Source organism: Vulpes vulpes, chromosome 9, assembly GCF_048418805.1.
Source record: "Vulpes vulpes isolate BD-2025 chromosome 9, VulVul3, whole genome shotgun sequence".
NCBI lineage: Eukaryota > Metazoa > Chordata > Mammalia > Carnivora > Canidae > Vulpes > Vulpes vulpes.
The window spans coordinates 69,246,502-69,268,450 of NC_132788.1; the positions used below are offsets into that span (position 1 = coordinate 69,246,502).

General features: G+C 36.5%; 1 protein-coding gene across 4 annotated transcripts in view; it reads right to left on the reverse strand.

The window, feature by feature from the left end:
- The window catches only part of CNTN6 (contactin 6), a 280,895-nt gene that overhangs the window by 222,814 nt on the left and 36,132 nt on the right, over window positions 1-21,949 (reverse strand). The gene's annotated exons all lie outside the window — the stretch shown is intronic.

Consider the following 21,949-nt stretch of genomic DNA (forward strand, 5'->3'; position numbering starts at 1 on the left):
TCTCTCTATATATAGAATAAGCTCAGAATAAACTCATCTAGGTTACATTTGATAAAATGATTGTATATCATATCAAATGATAGTACCTTTGGGGATTTTTAACTTACATATATAGTTTTCTTGCAATTTTATTTTATTTTATTTTATTTTATTTTATTTTATTTATTTTATTTTATTTTTAAAAGATTTTATTTATTTATTCATGAGAGACACAGAGAGACAGAGAGACAGACACAGGCAGAGGGAGAAGCAGGCTCCATGCAGGGAGCCGGACGTGGGACTCGATTCCGGGTCACCAGGATCACACCCTGGGCTTCAGGCGACGCTAAACCACTGCGCCACTGGGGCTGCCCATTTTCTTGCAATTTTAAATACTTTTGGAAATATGTGGACTTTTTATGTGATGCTAGCAGATAATGAAATTTTGAATATTTCCTGATGTATTTTTAAATTTTAAAAATCTTTCTTGGGATGTGTGGGTGGCTCAGTCGTTGAGCATCTGCCTTTGGCTCAGGGCATGATCCCGGAGTCCCAGGATCAAGTCCCACATCAGGCTCCTTGCATGGAGCTTGCTACTCCTTCCTCTGCCTCTCTTTCTGCCTCTGTCTCTCATGAATAAATTAAACCACTTAACAATTTTTAAAAAATAAAAATCTTTCTTTTTTTTCTGTTGCTAATTACTTCAACTGAAGTAAAAAACTGACTATATTCAACTTTAAGGTTTTACAAAATCTAAGTTAAATGCTTTCAAATTTAATCAAGGAATAGAAATCCAAGAGAAAATAATTAATATTCAGTTAATAAATATGCTATATTGAGTTGATAATGTTATTGAGTTGAGAGTCTTTTCACAAATTCTCCCTTTCTGTTCTTTTTACCCTATGAATTCTAAGACTCAAATTCCTTATATTTAAATGAAGTAATATTCTATGTCAATTCATCATTTATGTTTTCAACAAATATTTATTTATCGGTTTATTTATACTCATTCTCTGAAAGACATTAGATACTTAAGTATTATTAGTAATGAATCTAAAAACCTTTGTCCACCTCAAGGTCCTGCTGAGTTAGGGACAAACAGGGCTAGGCAGGGCTAGGTAGGGGCCCACAGAAGCAGGCTTACAAAATCCCAAGAATGCTGAGATGTAATGAAACCAGAGATAAGCAAAACAGACCTTCCTGTCCTAGGTGCTAGAAGTGGGGTCTTGTTATAATAGCTACTTGTGACCAACAAAGAATTACCAGACCCTAAAGAGGAAGTAAGTCATTAAAGATGTTATCACTAGTCCTTACTCAATGGTAATATCAATGGATATGTTAAAAGGATATATGTTTCCTGAATAGTCTCTCAATAAAAGACCAATTTACAGGCCCTCAGGGGCAACTCTGTTGGAACCCCTCTCACTTCAGTGAGCTTTCTCTGTATCTTTACTTAATAAGCTTCTGTCCCTTTACTCACTCTCCTGTGTCTGCCAGATTCATTCTTCAACTCCGTGAGACAAGAACCAAGATCTCCTGTATCACTGCCATCTTATAAGAGACACAGACATTTAACAAAATCAACACAGATCAACCACAAAATCAAACACAGATATATACACAGGTGAATATTTATTTGTGGTAAATATGGTAATGTTTTGAACTAAAAAATGAACTCTATGTTATCTATGAGATGGGGTTCAAGTAGCATTTTTGAGCTGAAGTTTGAAGGACAGATAGCTCTTAGCCAGGCCAAGAGTGGGTGTACATGGTATGGGGGGTGTAGGAGCGCAGGGATCAAGATGGGTAAGGATTAGGAATGAGAGTAGCAGTCTAAGCAAAATGGAGTAAGTAAGACATGGTCATGAGGCGGGACTAAATTTGCATTTTCAAAGACCTGGAGAAGAACTGGTTTCATGAAATCAGAAGACAATGGCAGGAGACAAGGTTGGAAAAGGAGAAAAAGGCTTGAATACGCAAGGCCTGTAGGCCATGTTAACAAGTATGGATGCCATACTTTCTAATTATAATTGAAGGTTTTAAGCAGACAGAATTTATTTTATATCTTACAAACACCACTCTGGCTGATGTGGAGAATGGAAGGGATGGAGTGAAACATGGATTTATACAGATAAATTAAGACTTTTGTAGTCTAAGAAACAGATGATGATCCTTTTACCTAGCATAGTGGAATCTAAGATAAAGACAATGTGATCTCTGAATAGTCTTCCAGCCTGAACTCTCTTGTCCTTTCCATGCCTGTGAATATCACATCCAAAATTATCTTTCTAAGACAAAGATTTGGTTTCATTATGCCAGCATTCTGAAACTTTTGATCATTCTCTACTGTCTAATCATCTAAAGCTTTTGGAATGGTATTCAAGGCCTTATACAATAAATTTCTTTTTTTTTTTTAAATTTTTTTTATTTATTTATGATAGTCACACAGAGAGAGAGAGAGAGGCAGAGACATAGGCAGAGGGAGAAGCAGGCTCCATGCACCGGGAGCCCGATGTGGGATTCGATCCCGGGTCTCCAGGATCGCGCCCTGGACCAAAGGCAGGCGCCAAACTGCTGCGCCACCCAGGGATCCCTTATACAATAAATTTCTAACTGTTCTTTTCCAGCCAGATTACTCAGTAAATACTTCCAGTATAGGCTCAAGGATCCACTCTCTTTTTATATTTACTTTCTATATTTATCTCTTTTTATATTTGATTTACTTTGCATATGTATCATACATTGTCTCCACATGGATGCTCTTTGACTTGCATAGAATTCTCCATTGGAACCTACATCTCCCTTAAAAATCATATAATGGTAACCTGACCATATATCTCTATTTTTCCCTGACAGTTTCTGTTTATTGAAATGTCAAAGCACAACTAGTAACAGTACCCCATTCCTCCTCCCAAAATGTCCTAGTTTACAAGATAAATTATATGACCAACTTATTTGATGGACATTCATTATTTTTCCAACCCAGCATTTCTTTCTTCTTCTTCTGATAAAAAGCTCTGTGACTTTCTTTTGAGGAACTACTTCCCTAAATATCTTCAGTCCATATAATTAGAGTAGGATTGCTTTTATCTTCTAGCTCCAGGGATGAGGATGTAACAAGGGCCGTGTCAATCAGAAATCCATTCACTTCACTACACTGTTTTGTAAAAGGAGGGGGCACATAAGCCAAACCAATGACAACCAAACCAGGACCTTTGTCAATATTATTAAGATGATTAAATTGATATCATAAAAATCTGTTAATTAAATATAATATTTCACAAGAGCTCTCTTAACCAAATTTTGTACACATGGCTAAAAATTCAATTTCTCTTGGCAAACGGTTTACTAAGTCCTTGCTCTAACTACTTCTTATAGGATCTAATGCTCCTGGGTTATAATGCACACAAACCCAATTTCCAAAAGCCTCCAGATACCTAACACCTAGGAATGGTTCCTTCTTCTTTAGGCTAACATAATTATTCAAAACATCAAATCTCACAGAAGCCCCCCCAAAATCTAGCTAACCCTACCCCACCTGGTATCCATGAGTTGCTTCCTACATTCCCAACTTGCTTTTGACCCGTCCCTGGTATAATCCCTAGTGTGGCCCTTGTATTGTCTGGATCTGCAAGAAGAGTTCTGCTTCATCTATCCCAGCTGTGTATATCCAAGTGTTACTGTGCCCTGTTCTCCCTTCCAAAAAACCTATAGTCATACCTGATACCATGAAATTATGAAACTATCTGCCATGCTTATACCCCTGGAATTTCCGAATGTTAACCAATACAATGAAATTTTTGCCTAATCTAGTTTTTATTGTATGTTTATCTCTTGCAACCAAAATAATCTGAATAGTACATCATTCTTACATTCATTCATTTATATGAAGTGTTTTGCAAAGCTCCCAGAGCAAACTGACATGATATATATCTCCTGAGACTTGTATTTATCAAAGCCTCCACTGTATTGCCAGAATTTTCATACCTTACTTTGAAGATAAACACCATATGTAATACTTGCTCATAATACTTGGTGTGATATAGAATGTAGAGCTCACAATTATTCCATAATATGTGCTTGGTTTGTATTTGAAATAATCTAGTATTATCAAGAAAAAAACTAAACTGGGAACCTAGAGATATTGCTTCTACTGTCTCTCTCTTAACAAGCTGAGTAATGTTGGGTGATTCATTTATAATCACATTGACTGCCATTTTCCTCTTACGAAATGGGGGTGTTTGACCTAGAGATTACCTTCATGTTTCTTCCAGCTCTAATATTCTAAAATTGCTTGATTCAACCCAGCATATAATTTCATAGTAAATATTGCCCTTTACCATCTGGGTGTTTACCAGCATCCTGTAATGAGGGCAAAGCCCAGGAAACATTTTATTTGGCAATACTCTATAAAGATAGGTTAATATCTATTATTTATATGTTGGTTGTCATTTGCAAAAGTTCCATTCGTAAAAGTTTAAATTACAGGAGGAAGGAGAGTACTCTGGCTCAATGAGAACCATCCAGATAAGAAGAGTCTGTTATTTACTCACAGCCAAATGGCCTAGAAATATTCAGTAGGTAAAATTTATGCTGGTCACTGACATGCAAAGTAGCCATAGGAATTATTCCTAGGTTCCTAGAATCCTAAAGATTGCCTGAGGCAAAATAAAGAAAGTTAATACATAAACTCAAAAGAATTTCCAGAAGCTCTAAAAAAGTTTCAAAGATGCACCACCAGCATTTTTTTTAATTTTTATTTTTTATTTATGTATGATAGTCACAGAGAGAGAGAGAGATTGAGGCAGAGACACAGGGAGAGGGAGAAGCAGGCTCCATGCACCGGGAGCCCGACGTGGGACTTGATCCCGGGTCTCCAGGATCGCGCCCTGGGCCAAAGGCAGGCGCTAAACCGCTGCGCCACCCAGGAATCCCCCAGCATTTTGTTTTTGATGAAACTTTTAGGCCATGCAGTCTTTTAAATATCATTTTGACGTAGAAAAGTGGGTGTCTTGACCCAACTGCTAAGATCACTGTTGTATTTTTACTGAACAAACTTTGTTCTCTCTAGACCACGTGTGTTTCTTTTTTCTCTCATGGAATTCCTCATTACAAAAGTATCAGTTTCAAACACTACAACAAAAAGAATATGCATCAGTTCACAATCCCTTTCTTGCAATTCCAAAATATATACATTTTTAAATCTCTGAAAGTTATAATGTCCTTGTAAGTTGGATGGCAAAATTCACTGGGTGGTAAAACCTGTCCTAAGTTATTGTGAGGTTGTTCAGTCTGTTTTATCCAATTTATTGAGTATTTACATGTATTGTTGCTCAACCAGAAATTTTGGTTGATAGAGCTATTGCCCACTGGAGGTATTGTCTAAATACATATGAAATTATACTACAGTGTTTTTCACTGTGGCAAATCGGGATCAGCAAACTACAGAATGATGACAAAATTTGGTCCCCTATCTATTTTTTGTAAATACAGTTCCCCCGAAATACAACATGCCTGTTTATTTATGTACTGTGTATAGCTACTTTTGTACCACAAATGCAGAGATGAATAAGTTATACCACATGAGACCATATGACCCTCAAGAAAATATTTATTATCTGGACCTTTACAGATTTAGTTTCTGGAAGTTCTTTTGCTCATCCTTACTCTAATATATTCTACACTCTAAAATATATTTGGCTATAAAGATTTCAGGTAAAGGATTGTGGCACTGTATTTCTTTAACCCTATGTATATGCACTCGGCAAAAATATTGTTTGTTTAGCAGAAAAAAATGGGTCCTATATTTTGAAGTAGGTTCAGCTAGTCAGTATCCTGCCTTAAATTGACCTCTTTGGATCATGTGTTGTTAACAAGCATCTGACCCTAGAAAGCAGGTAAGAGAAGAATCCAGAAACAATTGCTGTGACTGTGAGGTCACACTCAACATTAATTATTCTTAACCCAGGCAATGCTAACAGTTTCTTTGTACGGTTCAGAATAATTGCTTTCTTAGAATTGGAAAGCTATCACTCAGTCTACCCCTTGGCTATAAAACCATTCATCAGTCTATGAATTGCATACAATTGCCAGTAAACCAGGAATTAACTAGGAAAGTCAACTATTGGCTAAACCTCAAGCAGCAGGGAAATTCAGAGGGGGTAGGAGCTGTTACCATATTCAACTGTGGTATTATAACAGACATGGGAGAAATGTGATTTATCAAAAGAGAGAGATTCTTTTTCTTTTACAAAAGAGGTTTCCAACCTGGGACAGGAGCTTAAAAAGGCAGGGCGTGGAGCCCCTGGGTGGCTCAGTTAGTTAGGCATCTGACTCTTGGTTTCAGTTCAGGTCATGATCTCATAGGTTATGGGATCAAACCCTGAATCAGGTTCCATACTCAGTGGGGAGTCTGCTTGAAAGATTCTTTCCTTGTGCCCCCTGCTTCCCAAATAAATAAATAAATCTTAAAAAAAAAAAAGGCAGAGTAGATGTGTACGTGTAGCTCTACAACAAGCCTTTGGAAGGGGCTCAGACAGGATTCTAGTGGGTACTCTCCAACTACTCAGAAGCTTCAGAAATGCTTAAGATGACCTATTACATCACATTGTAGGACAGAAGGAAAGCATGGGAAGTTATCCTTGTCCAACTCTCAGTCTCTTGCTCTTTAATAATAGAGATATGTAGGTGATAACATTTTGGATGATGGAGAATTATGTTCTTAATACACTCTTGTAGAAATCCTTAGGTCAGTTACAAATTATACCCATTCCTTACCCCTTCTATACCACTTGAAATGATTTTTCTCACTTTGCTAGAAAAAACAAAACCAACTACTGCTACTACTGAATGGTTTGGTGATTGGAATGGTTCTAAATAAAGGGTAATAGAATGGCCCATGCAGGAATGTTACTTAAAATATTGGCCAACTTCTCTCTCTAATTGTGTCTCACTTATGTTGCTTTAGCATGAAAGGAAACCATTGTTAAAAGTGCATTAGTCCTAATGGGCTTTATTCTTCCTCTACTTATGGCAATATTGCTTTGACACTAAAGAATTTTGTAGCAGAGATCAAGATCCATTTTCAGATTGTGTGTTCATCATCAGAACAAATGTGCTCAGCACTAATTGCCCTTTTGTTTTTAATTGACCAGTTAATTAACTGCATCAGATAAATTAAAAATCCCAAATCCATTTTCTTCAGGTAACTTTACTGTTGTATTTCTGTGTGATCAAATTCCACAGATGGACAGAAGAGAAGATGCTTAACAATTTTTACAACAGATTTCCAACTTCAGCATTCATGGAGTTATTTACTATCAAACTAAATCAATAATAAATTAAAAGATGAAATATTTATGATCTGAAAAAATCTGACTTGGACTAGGAAACTCCAACTGCCATTAAGTCAGGCAAAGTAGCAAGATAAATTGTACCATCACAGTCTTTGTTTTCAGAATATAATGCTATCACTTATGATAATTGTTATGCCAGCTCTCAAAATAGGCAGTCATAATAGATGATAGATTAGTAGAAAGATATAACACAGCGTGTTTAATGCAATCACAGAAGAAGTATTACTTTTTTTCTTAGAGGAGGCATGATTACATGTTAAGTTGTTAACAGCATGAAATAAATGCAAATATGTTTGTTATGAAAATAGAATTATTTGTACATTATTTTTTTGTTAGAGCAATAGGCAGTAGAACTTAACTCACTCTTTGATATAGTCGATCTCAGATGCCTTCTGCTTGAGGAGTCTTACTGAAAGAGATCAGTGTTGAAAAACTGATTTTCTAACTGCTAAAAAATCATACTTTCAATGGACTGCAGAATTTAAAGAAAGTGTTTAGATGACCTAGGTCAGCCCTTTGCTTTCATAGGTGAGGCCACTGAGGCCTCCAGCAGGTAAATGTTTATTCTAATTCAGTTCATAACCTAGAGTAGACCTGAGACTTACAGGCACAACCCTGACAGAGGGTTCTCCTTACTAGTTGTTCCTCATGATCTGCCACATAGGACATACCACCCAAGTCTAAATAGCTACAGCTTCTGTGGGTCCATTTTCCCAAATGTAAAATGCAGGTAATGAGACCTTCTAGGAATGCTCTTGGTGTTTATGATACTCAGAATAAGAGAATGCAAGATGGGGGATACTGGTTTGGAGGATTTGTAATGTCCACTCTCCACTCCTAAAAGGATGACAAGAAATACCTGTTTGGCCAAATGCATGTTTATTAGATTTATTGCAGAAAAGGAGACTACAATTTGACATGGTCTTAGCACTACCTTGGGAAGGGAAGTTATGGATGATATATATATAGGATTTCATGGCCTGAGCTGAGTGATTTTAAAGTTGTTATTGCAAGACAAGAACTTGAGTAAGACTGGGCAAGTTTATGCAATAATAGCTGTAGATTGATGGGTACCATGAAGTGAGACTTTTGATGTGCATCCTGAAATGTTAAGTTTTATCCCGTAGAAGCAAATATTTCCTGAAGCAAATAACTAAATGATTTTTTCTTTCAGTACCATTTAACATAGGGATAGGGATATGCCAGTTGTAGTTCCCAGTGTAATAGGATAGATGGACTGTTAGCCAACCGCGAAAACAAGAAGTTGGGAAACTTTTTCGGTATAGCATCAGACAGTAAATACTTTAGGTTTTTGCAGTTTGGTCTTTGTCACCACTACTTGAACTGAACTATTGTAGCATAAAAGCAGCCATAGACAGGATAGTAACAAATGGAGTGGCTGTGTTCTAATAAAACTTTATTTATCAAGAAACAATAAATGATAGAGTTTAGTCCAAGGCTGCAGTTTACCAATACCTGGCTAAAGAATGACATGGAAAGTAATTTCTGGTGGTTAAGTTCTCAGCCCCAGCCTACTGAATATTTGATTAACCTCTGGGGCAACAGAAAGCTGAGAGTCATAGGGAACACCTCAGATAACAAATTTCAGAAATATCTAGATTACAAAGAATGAAGTATATCCATTTATTCAATTATTTTTTAGCTTTGCTACTGTATAAAATATACATATAATATATTATGACATATATGATTAGGTGTATATATATGTGTGTGTATGTGTATGTTAAACAGCAAGGAACAGATTATTTTACTTTTCACATTTTTATAAATTAACCAAAAAATAATCAAAACAAGAATATTTATAGCAAGATCCTCTTAAAACAGATATGTGTGATGTGTATAAAGTGTTTTTGTTTTGTTTTGGGGAAAGTATAAAATCTGGGGAGAAGTATTAGAAGAGCAGAGGGGAAAAAAAAACCTTTTAGTTCTTTCTGTGCCTAAGAAAAAGTAGTCTGGGTATGAGAATATTTAAAAAGAAATTTTTCTGGGATCCCTGGGTGGCGCAGCGGTTTGGTGCCTGCCTTTGGCCCAGGGCGCGATCCTGGAGACCCGGGATCGAATCCCACATCGGGCTCCCGGTGCATGGAGCCTGCTTCTCCCTCTGCCTGTGTCTCTGCCTCTCTCTCTCTCTCTCTCTCTGTGACTATCATAAATAAATAAAAATTTAAAAAAAAAAAAGAAATTTTTCTGCTTTGCTACATTCTTCAAATTAAAGAAAAACAAAACAAAACATCAGTATAGGCCAAAATATTACCTAATTCTAATAAGTCATACATATAATATAAATGTTTAGATATTTTTATATACTATCTATTATATAATACTCATATTATATATAATTTATATATTATATAAATAAAAATATATATTAAATCTTATACTTAGGTTTAAAAAATTGATCTACTTTATTTAGAAGTGGAGTATGGTGGAGAAAAGTGACTTTATATGAATCAATATTTAAAAACTGACACAACACAAACATATGGGGTGAATCTAGGCCAACATCTAATATTTGTCTATTTTTTACCTAGTTGCCAAAAATCAGATATAACTAAGACTGCATTAGTTAAATCATAATGGTCAAAACAAGGGAAGTGTTATTTTTGTCTTAACGTGCATTTATGTAACCACATGGGGGGATTGTATTCTCTTCTAAACATCATGGTTTAAGAAGAATTTTGACAAATTGAAACTCCCTCCTGGGGAGAAGGGTGAAGATGATGAAGTGCCTGCGAACTTATGAGGGTCAGTAGAAAGAAATGAGTATGTTTAGCCTGGAGAAGAGAGGATTTAGCAGGCGGAGAAGAGCCATCTTCAAATATTTGAAGGGCTGTCTTGTGGAAGAAGGATTAGACTTATTATTTGTGTCTCAGGAGAGCAGAACTGTGACCAAAGGGTAGACATTTCAGGGCAGCAAATTTCAGCTTAATATCAGCCCAGAGCATTTTAACAAGTAGAACTGTTTAGCCAGTGGTTAAGCGTACTGGCTTTGAAACCTAGACAGTCTGGGCTACTATCGCACAACCTACAGATACTTAATAGCTTTGGTGATTTTAGAGAAAATAGAATAGCCTTTCTGAGCCCGAGTTTCATGATAATTATAATGGAAAAAGTAGTATCTACTACATGGGTTTATATGAGTATTCCATGAAATTGTTCCTACAAAAAAAGTAAAAGTGAAATGGTTTCTCCTTGAGATACCAAGTTCTTTATCATTAGGATTATATAAGGTAGCTAGATGACACCGTTTCTGGATATTATAGAGAGCATTTCTGCATCAAGGAGAAGGTTAAACTAAGCTTCTTAAGCCCTTTTAAGCTTGTTTATTTTTAATTCTATTTAAGAGCAGGAAGTCAGAAATCCTCTGGACCAGGGTTTATTCAGTGATAGGCCAAAAGCTAGATTTTTGTATCAGAGTATTTAAACATTGAGGAACCCATATAAAAATTAACATTTGGGTTTCTCTTTCAATATCTGAAGAGATACCACCTCATACCAGTCCAAATGGCTAAAATGAACAATTCAGGAAACAACAGGTGTTGGCAAGGACTCAGAGAAAGGGGAATCCTCTTACCCTGTGGTTGGGAATGAAAACTGGTGCACTACCCTGGAAAAGAGTATGGAGGTTCCTCAAAAGGTTAAAAAATGGGGGGGGCACCTGAGTGGTCTGTTGGTTAAGCATCTGCCTTCAGCTCAGGTCATGACCTCTGGGTCCTGGAGTTATCAAGCCTGCATTGAGCTTCCTGCTCAGTGATGAGTCTGCTTTTCCCCCTCCCTTTCCCCTTTCCCTCTGCTTGTGCATTCTCTCTCTCTCTCTCTCTCTCTCTCTCTCTGTCAAATAAATAAATAAAGTCTTGGGATGCCTGGGTGGCTCGTTGGTTGGGCATCTGCCTTCAGCTCAGGGTGTGATCCTGAAGTACTGGGATCGAGTCCCACTTTCTGCATGGAGCTTGCTTTCCTCTCTGCCTATGTCTCTGCCCCTCTCTCTCTCTCTTTCTCTCTCTCTCTCTCTCTCTGTCTCTCATGAATAAATAAATAAAATATTTTTTAAAAATTAAAAAAAATAAAATCTTAAAAAAAGATTAAAAGTAGAACTACCTTATGACCCAGTAATTGCACTGAGTCATACAAATGTAGTGATCCAAAGGAGCACCTGCACCCCAACATTTATAGCAGCAATGTCCACAATAGCCAAACTGTGGAAACAGCCAAGATGTCCATCGACAAATGAATGGATAAAGATGTGAAATACATACATACATATATATACACATACATACACACAATGGAATATTACTCAGCCACCAAAAAGAATGAAATCTTGCCATTTGCAACAATGGGGATATAACTAGAGGGTATTATGCTAAGTGAAGTAAGTCAGTCAGAGAAAGACAAATACCATATGATTTCTTAAATTTCACAAATGAATTTAAGAAACAAAACAGATGAACATAGGGAAAGAAAAAGAAAAATAACATGAAAATTGAGAGGTAGGCAAACCATACCTAAGAGACTCTTAACTACTGGTAACAAAGTGACAGTTTCTGGAGGGGACAAGGGTAGGGAAGGAATAACTGGGTGATGAGCATTAAGGAATGCACTTGATGGAAAGAGCACAGAGTGTTATATGCAACTGATAAATCACTAATTCAATATAAATTGAATTCAGTTAAATAATTTTTTTAAAAAACCTAAAGATTTGGCATCGAGTCCACATTTTTACACAGCAACAATACAACAAAAATTCATTAATGACAACCAGTTTCAAGAGTGCTTGGCTTTTTTCCACTGTTTGTCTTAGCCTGGGGGACCTCGACTGTCTCAGACCCAACCCATTTCACTCTTTCATACCACCAGCCTAGTCTCTGTCTTCCCTGCCTGACACCACCCGGGTGAGATAGCTGGAAGCAGAGTCCTTTTGGGATTGTGTGACAGCACAGAAAAAGAGAAGGAATAGGAAAAAGAATGAGATACCAGGGGGCTGGCTGAAAGGGAAGATCACAGGAAGAATAGTAACATGACTTTCTGAATACTGACCAGGCTCTGTGCCAAGGATTGTACGTGTAATGTCTCACTGAATTTTCATAGCAAAACTATAAGGTATGTACAAGGACTGCTCTCTTTGTACAGTCAAGGGTACTAATGCTGGGAGGGGTAAGGAATTGGACAGAGTGAACCCAACTAATGAGTGGCAGAAAAGTCCATCATCTGACCAGTTTCTGCTTGAATCCTGAGCCTGTGCTTTCTACCACAACAGTCAATTTTATAGACTTTACAATTTTGCCCAAAGCTGACACTAGGAGATGCAGCTCAAATTTCTTAGCATTAAAAAAAAAGATCTCTCCGTATTTGAGTTGCACATGGATGATTCCTCCTTTGTTGTGAATAATCTGAACTGTTATAAATCTATATGGCATTGGGCAAGGGTTCCCATCATGTGCTTTTCAGGGTTAAGAAAAAAAGTTGCATGCAGTCATACAATGCAAAACATAAGGTTAAATAAAGTGAACAAATTCCTGCAGGATTTTTCAATATCTCTGCTACTGGAAGGTCTATCATAACATTTGAGAAGAAAGATATAATATATTGTATTACTCAGACTTTCATGAGCCTGGGATTCTGTTTTCTACAGTGCTTTTCCCTAGGGTGAATGCTCCAAAGAAGCACTTTGGGAAAACCTGCTCCAGGCAAAAGAGCCCTGGACCAGAAATGCAAAGGTCTCTGAGTCCCATCTCTGCCACTAGCTAGTGATAGAATCTAAGTAAGTCTTGCAACCTCTGTTCTTAAGTTGCTCACAGTAAATTCTGGGACGGTCGTATCTGTACTACCATCTGCTCCTAATTTTTGTAAGGATCAACTAAATAAAGGGTTGGAGAGAGCTCTCCAACTTGGAAAAAGCCCAAGATATACATCAGGGATTAAATGACTTGAGTATCTCTCTCCTGCATAACTGATCAGGAAAATTGACTGGATTCTAATCACGTTCATGCCAATCAGTGATTTTCTGACTGAAGTAAATGGTATGTCTTCTTTTTTTAATGCCTGGATATGTGAATTTTCTGACTTACCTGGAAAAGAATTATTAAAAGAAAATCTATATACTCATATTACCATGAACGTATTAAAACTATGCAGTTGTAGGCTCTCTGCTGAGAAAGAACGCACTTTCTTCCAAGGCTATCCATTACGAGAGAAAGGGTGAAAAAAATAGTGAACACTCACAGCAGGATGTACACTGATTCCATTCTGTTCCCCTTGGCTAAGGTTCATGGTCCCCAACCCCTGGACAATTGGACCTTTTGCCTTCTCTTCCATCAACCTGTCCCCTGATATGTGCTCCCATTGGCAGTCCTGACCTCACAGAAATAGGAGTTGCCTCAGGAGGAAAATGCAGTTGCCTGTCAACACTGTTGCTGCAAAAGTCTGGGAAATTCCTCTGCTATTGAGAGGCTAGAATTTTGAAAATAATAAAAATAAAAAGGAGAGAAAGAAAAAAATAATAACTCATTTGGGAACTGGGAATGCCATTACACCTCAGTCTCTTAAGTGCCCCATTCCTTGGCTTTTTGAAATTACAGAAATGCGGATCAGGCTTTTTTTTGTTGTTGTTGTTGAAGGTGTGTTATTCTCATTAAATACCTAGGCCCTGAGAGGAGAAACTGTGGCAAGAGGCATGAGGAACCGACCTCATTCCCAGCCCTTGGCCCATTCTATCACCTTTGGAGATAGCATTTGCAGGCAAAATAAATGCACCTTTTGACCTGATTGGACACTTTCCCAAGGGGAGGGTATTAGGATGTTGCCACTTCATGTCTGCTCTGTGCCCTCTTAGTAACAGGACTTAACTGCCTTCTAACACTTAAAACTCATATTCATGTAAATGGTACCCACTTTGGTAAAATGATCTACAGTGTGAAAGGTGATTTGTCAAATAAAATGTCTCTTTTTGATTTCTTAAATTACCAGGAAAGAGAAATTTAGGCTCAATGAGGTTAACTTTCCTAGAACCACATAGGATAAAGTGTGCATACTCTTTTAAAAGCATTGTTTTATATTATGTACCCTATGGTGACTTGGACAGAACTATAAGCCTAATTTGTACAAGGCAAGAGTCTTGTGAGTACTAATAGTGGGGAGGGAGTGAAGAGAGGACATAACCATACTCAGTGCCTTCTGCAGAGCTTTCCTAAGGGTAGACTGGCCCAGCGGGGCGGTGGAGGGGGGGCGAGGGGGAGGAATTGAACCAGGAATCCAAAAGGCTCAGAGAGAGTCCACCACTGCCTGTAATCAATGACAGAATTCCAGTAAATTCAACAACATTTTGGGTCTCAGAATTCTCAATGGAGATGAGACAGTAGGCAATTCAACAGAACAAGTAGGAGGGGAAACTTCCAAATAATGTAACAATACTTCAAGTATCATTAGGCCAAAAGCACATAGATGGTTTGTGCCTAAGCTGGACCTCATCCCCAGATCTTTTGATTTCAAGACAAGGCTCCTTTTCATATTATATACAGGAAGCACAGGCTTATTGTCAGCTATCTGGATATATGTGCCTGGAATTACTCTGAAAATAGTATTAATTGGTTTCTATCACAGGAGGCAGATTGAATGTGAAGGTAATTTGGGGGAAAAAGTCTAAGTAAGGAGGGGCTATAGTGGGAATAAAAGCAGAGTGTTGCTCTCAAAGATGACATGGGCTCTGTCAGACTATCCATGTCTGCAGGGAAATGAGAAGAAAAATAGTCACTGACTCAGGGGCTCTGTGAGCTCCTCAAGAGAAGACAGTAGCAGGTAAGAGCCCATGCTTTGTAGCCCCGCTGCTCATTCCAGTCCAGCCTCTGCCTCTCACTAGGGGAGACTTAGTACAGATTACTTATCTCCTCTTTGCCTTTCCTCCTCAAAAATGAGGATAATAATAATAATAGTTTCTTTCCAGGTTTGAGGTAAGGATATGTTAACTCACATAAACTGCTTAGAGGAGCATCTCAGATGAAATTAGGGCTCAATTAATAATAATTGCTTTTATTATTTTCATCACTATCATCATTATTAACTACAAAAACAAAAAAATTAAAAGATCAGGTCATTTTCAAGAATGCTTCTATCTTTGATTATGTTTGTCCATCTTCCTGGAATTCTCTAATTTTAGCATTCTGCCAAGATTCAGTGATCTTTATTCCATGAAGATTTTTTATTATACCTTCATTTAGAAATGCTTTTGCTTTTCTTTCAGCGTCTAATTGATTTATCTTTAATGAATGAATGAATGAATGAAACATTTAAGGTATGTCTGCTTTTTCATGATATACTTTGCATCATCTATTTTTCTAGGTTGTGTGTGCGTGTGTGTGTGTGTGTGTATGTGTGTGTGTCCTTGTACACCGGAGTGGTTAAGTTATATTAACTCACTGAGCGAATGGGTGCTTTGTTGGTACTTATGAGTGACTTAAATGTATTTCAGGGTGTTATGGAAAAAGCCATCTGGAAGCAATAATAATTTTGAGAGTTACTATTCTCTTTGCTATCTTGATAGAATTTAGTACAATCTCCTTGGAAGGTGATACACTAGACCTTTTATTTTATTTTTTTTAAAGATTTTATGCATTTATTAATGAGAGACAGAGAGAGAGAGAGAGAGAGAGAGAGAGAGGCAGAGACATAGGCAGAGGGAGTCTGATGTGGGACGTAATCCCAGACCCGGGATCATGCCCTGAGCTTAAGGCAGATGCTCAACCACTGAGCCACCCAGGCATGACTTTTTATATAAGGGAAGTGAACAGAAGTGAGTAGACTTAATCTAGACTACCTTCTTTCAAGGACCTGAAGAGTTGAGAATGAGCACATAAGTAGAAGGAAGAATTATTTTTGCATTAAAGTGACTCCAGGCAAACATGGTATCACCCACCCACCTCTTCATGTGTTTTTATAAACTATGTGTCTGGTATGACATCAATGGGATAGTTGATCTTTAGGTCCCAAAAAGTTACATAACTCAGAAAAAGACAACTTCAGATTCTGCAGCTGTATCCCCAGTGGCTTAAACATGCCTTCCCAAATGTAAACTGGTACCCGGGTACAAGCCATTTTTGGTTTACTGATTGCAAACAGATTTTAAAAGGATATGAGTTTGAAAATGTATTGATCATGTTGCAAGATGTTATTCAGAGGCTTTAGAGTAAAATAAATACAGGCACAGCTGCATATTTCACAAGTTTCAGGCCCAATCTGGTTGTCAATTCCCAGAATATACTATTTTTTTCAGAGGATGTACACATATAAATAAACTAAATGCATATAGAAAAGCACATACATCTTTTCTTTCCAAATCACTTTCCTTCACTCTACCTGACATAAACTCCCTGATGTCCTGGTCAGAGTAATATTTTTGGCACAATATTGTTCCTGATTTCTCTTACTGCCTCCTGGGGACCTCCCTTTCAAACATCTAATGTGAATTTGCTCATGAATGCCAATGATATACAGCTACATTTTTCCTTCAAACTTTTCATCCCCCAGGCACTCCAAGTACTCTGCGACTACTTCCAAGATATCCATAAGTAGATGAATAGCAATTACTTGTAATAGAGGGTAGAAAAGGCAAGGGCATTTTTATTGGTTCTGGGAAGATTTAACTACATTGATACAGCATTTACTGAAAATCCCCATCATCTTCAGAGTATGATGAATGGCCACCTCCATCTCAGCTCTGCCCCAGGAGACTCCTGGGTGCAAAGTGCCCTGAGGTCTTCCCTGACACACAGAGAAGTTTGTCTTCATTCATTCTCACATGTTAACTTCACTTGAGTTTAGTGAGCAGTGAACACTTTATTCACTCCCAATTCAAATCAAAATAAAGGTTTAATTTGCTTCCCTGTCTTCTGGGGCTAATTTCCCTTCATTGAACACTCATACTTCCATTAACTCAAGGAGAACAACCCCCTAAGCAGCCTTTGATTAGACTCTGAAGGACTGACTGTTCGTGTGAAGCTTGCACACAGCTCCCACCAGCATTAACAAGAACCTCCCTTTGTGTACCACAGGCTATGAGACAGGATCATCAAGCTTTATGTGTCTAGTGGCTCATAATTCACACTGTACCAGCTTCTGAGCTCTTGTGCTGAATTTCTAGGATACATATCATAGTCCTTAATCTCCTACCAGACCTACCACTTACAAGTAGAACACCAAGACATCAACTTCTAAGTGTCAAGAACTTTTATCACATAGCAGAGCAGGCTTTAGCAGAACTTAGTTGTCTGGAACATCTCCAGGGTCTGCCTCTTATGTTAATGAGTCAACCTCCCAGGTAAGAAAAATAGTTCTCAGTTCCTTTGCTGTTCTCTATATTCTATGACTTCAACTTTATTATTTTTATTCAAAGAATCTCTAGAGACAAAGCAAAAATAATAAGTTGCACCTCAATTAAGAAAAGACTTACTCTCCCCAAATCCTGACTGAGTTCCTTTTGTAACAGTTACAAAACCAACTTAGAGAAAGATGACACAAAGAGACAGAGGTTTACCAGGATATGTGTGTATCTTTTCATACTGGTATATTAATTGCTTTACCAAACATTATTTTCTTGTTTTGAGTTTCCCTTAAAGTAGATTATGAAGTAAGGACTTGAATACAAGAAGTTGTTTGGGGAGGTGATCCAAAAAAAAAAAAAAAAAAAGCGAAGAGAAATGGATTACTCAGACAAAGAATGAAGATAATGAAGATAAAGATTTGTGATCGGGCCTGGTATCACTGTGGTCAATTGAATCCCAGTCTTTCTGGGGAACACTACAATGTACAGAACAATGTATAGTTATCCCAACTGAAGGCACAGAAGATGGGTATTTATTTATTCTTTCCCCATCCATTATGGATTGATGGTTGCTTCTGGGAGCATTAACTCTCAGGCAGTTCTAGTTTGTCCTACATGGAGCAAAGCGTGTTTCTTATGTGATAAAACAAAGATAGGTTTCCACAGTATAGCTGGTCATTAGGGTTGTAGTGGTGAACCTTGGTGGTGGGTAGCAGTGTGGGAGATTCATTCAGTGAATAGACAGCATCAGCTACAATTATTAAACCTCTGCTATTAGACATACAATTAGCCTTAAAATACAGTCAGTGCCTTTTATGAAGACTGGACTTCAGTAAGGATTTTTATGACTAGAATACCAAGATTATTGCTACTTATCAATCTTCTTGTTTTGTAATTGGCTTTTTCATTAAGTAAAGAGAATATAGAGAAGACAGGACTTTCAATAGGTAAGTCACACTAAAAATTAAGGTTTGGCCTTTCAAACCAATTTTTAAACTCCACATTAAGGAAATATATCTATGTCTACCTGGACATATTTGCATATATATATTCAAAAGGACTTAGTATTTAATAAGGTCAATGATGAAAAGTTAAAAAAGAAGACAAAAGTCATTTTATACAAATAAATATTGCCTAATGTAAATAGTTTCCAAAAGCGAAGATACTTAAAAGCATGACCTGGGACTTGAAATCAATATTTATAAATGTACAGAAACTCTTATCTAAAACCAAGTCATGTACACTTGACATTAAAGTTACAGTATATATGTTTCCAACAGTTATCATGTAGAAAGGATGCTGCAAACTTGTTGGAGTTAAGAAAAACATATTTATACAGTATTTTGAATATTAGAAAACATTTCACATTCATACTTTTACTAATATTTCACAATTACATGTGAGAAAAGTATTATTCATATTTTGGGGAAAAACTGGGAAGTGAGAGTGAACAGTTCGGTGATTTGCTTTAGGTCACAAAATTATGACAGGTTGAAGCCAAAAATCAGCCCACATTTTCTTCCAACTTGTGCCTACATGCCCAAAGATAATGCATTCCTGGCTACTTTTGCACTCAAAACTTTTGATCAGACCAACAGCACCAAATTTCTTGAGCTATCTGTGAATGGAGGATTTCTTGGGATGCAATATTTTGAACTCTATAAACAGGACCATTCCAGGCAAACAGGAAAAGTTGAGCCCTTTGACACTAATGGATGCATATAATTTTAAAAGCATATGCTAAAGGCTGTGGCACTCATACTGCTCTGTACATGTTCTCCAGAGTGAGAGTTCTATAAGAGCACTCTGCTGATCTTTTAAGATTGATAATATTCTATAACTTTCTTTTTTAAATGAATCCATTTTTTCCTAAGTGGTTCCCAAGAATGGCATTAGCTATATTAGTATTCTAATATCCTTCCTGGATTATATTTTACTCATTTCTCACTTAAACCCATTTACATAAATACTAAAAAGAAAACTATACAAATAAAAGAAGGCATACACCTAGTTGTTCCACTATTGAAATGAAGATGAGATAAGAAATAAAAAACTACCTATCCAAAATAGCTTTGTGGAACTTAATAGTACACAGAAAGCTTGAGTTATTAGAAGTCCAATATCTTTCAATTTATAATTTGAATATATTTGGGTTGCTAAAGGGAAAATCAGAAGTTCTAATGTTGTCATTTGATCAAGAACTTGAGAAACAAACAGCTACCACAATGTTGCTGCTTAGCAGTATGTATATCTGTAAGAGTCTGTTGACATTCAAAAGGAAAAATGTTAGGTCAGCTGCTAGTGACTTTATTTCCCTCAAACCAGCACAGCTACATTCCTCACTTCTAAACTCAGTGATTCCATCCCTAGAGGCTTCTATAAGACAATTTTTTTTTATCTATATAGTGTTTTTTTTGCTGTAGGCCCTGTCTCTAATTTTCTTTGTGACTTTAGGAATATACTTTCCTTGTTTGGATGGCAGTTGTTTTGTTGTTGTTGTTGTTGTTAATCTGATTAAATTGTGGAGCAAGGAGAAAGTCAAACAAGATTGAGTTAAAGAAGCTGACCTGATGACAAAGAATATGATAGCTGGCCCTAGATGGGTGTCAATGGGGGATCGCAAAGTAGAGGTGAAATCTTCTCTGTATTTTGGCCACACACATCTTGCCTTGTACTTCAAGCCATCATCATGTGGGCATAAATAAGACAAAGTAAGCATTATGTAACAAAATGTCAAAATACATTTATGGTGCATAAGTAATGTTGAAAGCTGTGGTATGGAAAACTATTCTGACACGAGAGATAGCAATTTCAAAATGCTAAGGTAATTGACTCAGATTGTGCTTCTAAAATTCAACCAATAATAAACCATTTCAAGGTAAAATCTAACAGTAGCTAAAGGGAAGGCAATTACATAAATCTGGTTGGTACATACTTAAACATATTTAATTTCTTAATTTAGAATATGTCTTGTAGACAGTGATTCTCTGCTATAAAACTCTATAGTGGGTACTCTCTCAATTAAAAAAAATACCCTTTGGTATCTCTCTCGATATTTTTCTTGAGCAATTTATGTTTTATGTATATATATATATATATACACTCACAAAAATTGAATGGCCATATCAAATACTGAAGTTTCATGAATATCAGTTCAACAAATGCTTTAGCTTAATGGAAAGTCCTAAAAAATTCTGGGAAAATAGAAAAAATCCTCTCATTATATGTTGGGTTGCATTACCCAGGGGGCAGGGATTCAATAAAAACACATTTAATGCTGAGAATACTTGATGTCAAACTAACAGATTAAAAAGTAAAAAATTCAATCATTGTATTTTTTTGTATATAGGACATGAAACTAATTTATTGACTTGAAAATTTCTTCTGGTTGTGTCAGCTGAATCCAATAATTGGGCCTAACTGAACCTCATGATTCTAGGGGAACAGAGTATAGTCAGAGAGGTCTATGTGTTTACATATATTTCTGAGAGTATACAGCAATACAGATAAATTTGACTTGAAAAGTTTAGAATTCAAGGAATTTATGCAACCAAAAATGGATTTGGTTTATAATACACAAAGTATCAATCTTACAGAGTTTTTCTCCTTTTACCTATTACTTAATATTATTGTTATATAATAAGAAACATTTCTATAAAGTTCTAATTAATTAATAATTATAAATGACAAATAAATTGTCTTTTTTGTGACTGTTGTGTAATTATTATTGAACTGTGCTATGATATGTCTTTTAAGCAACCACATTTCTGTTTATCTTAGTAAAGGAAAGCAGGCATTTTCTAACATTTCCATTATATGTGCAAATATATAAATAAGTACTTTTACAAAAGTATATATAAAGTGTATATAGTAATATAAAACAAATGAAATGTATACTCATATAATTCATATATTATGTACATTAAATCATAATATATTAATAGTTATATATTGGTTATATATTACTATATTACTTATATAGCTTATACTATTATATGTACCTATATATGATACATATAAAAATAGTATTTAGAATGGTTAAGCCACCAATGATGTATTAATGACCTATCAGATTATTAGGAAACAAGAAGATTCAGAACCCGTAACAAAAGTATTTGTATCCAAATGGGTTTCTTTCTATCCTTCCTTTGGTCATGTTGAAAGTTCTTAGTTGGTGTTTGAGGAGGAGGAGGCATGAAGAAGATATAATTTAGGAAAAAGCTCTAAATATAAAGATTATGCAAACTTTGTGGAAGTCTTTGTCATTTCTTCTGGCTTTACC